The 1255-nt window shown below is 38.2% G+C and overlaps 1 long non-coding RNA gene across 1 annotated transcript; it reads left to right on the top strand.

Moving 5' to 3' along the window:
* The first annotated feature begins 154 nt into the window (after positions 1 to 154).
* On the top strand, positions 155 to 950 carry LOC102197277 (uncharacterized). The gene is made up of 3 exons (XR_312434.1): positions 155 to 303; positions 451 to 552; positions 866 to 950. It is a non-coding gene; the product is annotated as an uncharacterized LOC102197277 (long non-coding RNA).
* Positions 951 to 1255: the final 305 nt, after the last annotated feature.

Below are 1255 nucleotides of genomic sequence, written 5' to 3'. Positions count from 1 at the left end.
GACATCAGCGGTCATGGAGAGTCTCCATCCAGCTGGATCACTGTCACAGGTGACACACTCACCTGTCTGTGTTTCTGCAGCTTTCAACATTCACAATGTGACGACAACTTAATGACTGTGTTTGCTTTATTTTAGGGGAACACACCACCACACCTCCACCTACATCCACACCTCTACCTACATCCACCTCTAACCCTCCATTGAGCTTGTCAATTGTTGTATCGGTCTGTGTGGTGGTTCTACTGGTCCTGTTAGTGCTACTGATTTTGTTGGTAAAACGACTTCTTCATCGAAAACCTGAAAGTGAGACTCAGACACCTGAATTTAGTTTTGCCAATATCCTTGCTTGTTATTATATTCATATTTTTTTCATGTAGATGATGTCTTATTGCATCTAATAAAAGTTGCCATAACAACAGTCATAAAAAAAATGAATTTGAATAACTTCAGCAGATCAAAGCGACACTGAAGAAGATGACAACACAGACGATGTCATATACAGTGAAATCACATTATCCCAACGACCAACACAAACCTCCAAAGAAAACAGAGGTAATATTTTCAGGGTTTTTCAGGTGGTTGTTCAGTTATTTGGCACATTTTACTTCATGGTCATGAAGTAAAATGTTTGCCATTTAAGACACCCTGATGTGTTTAAATAGTTTAAAACATGGTCTGTCTGCAGATTTATTTGAGCTACTTTTAGGCTTAACTAATATCTTACACTCACTCAACAATCTGATTTTTTGTGTTTTTTAAGTTCTGCATGTTAAACCACAGCAGCCGTTTCCTGTCGCTGACTGCAGATCACCATAGACTTTTTAGATTAAATAATTTTAATGTTAAATATTGACTATGTCAACAGATAAAGGCACGACTGACATCGCAGACGATATCACATACAGTGAAATGAAAATATCACATCGTCGGCAACAACCAATCAAACAAAGCGGAGGTAAATTTTTGCTTGTTTTCAGTAACTCGGGGTGATGGTGGCTGTAGCCGAAAACATCACTGTGTTTGCTGTGATGCATTGTTGAATATGTTTCCTGTTCCGGCTGCTGAAGCAGGAAACATATGGCATGCTTGTTGTCAGTGTAACAAAGGTAAAGAATTTACAGAGCTACCTCAAATTTTAAAGTAATTCTACAGTGACCAGGTTTTATGGTCAGGCGAGGATATTCTCACATTATATTACAAATGAATAATTTAGTTGTCTTCTGTGGTCTTTCGGGGCTTTTAGATATTGCTGAGA

This window comes from Pundamilia nyererei, unplaced genomic scaffold (genome assembly GCF_000239375.1).
Source record: "Pundamilia nyererei isolate P.nyererei 1_Seehausen unplaced genomic scaffold, PunNye1.0 scaffold00645, whole genome shotgun sequence".
NCBI classification, from domain to species: domain Eukaryota; kingdom Metazoa; phylum Chordata; class Actinopteri; order Cichliformes; family Cichlidae; genus Pundamilia; species Pundamilia nyererei.
Note: the sequence above shows the minus strand (reverse complement) of the source record. Positions and strands in the feature narration are given on the sequence as shown.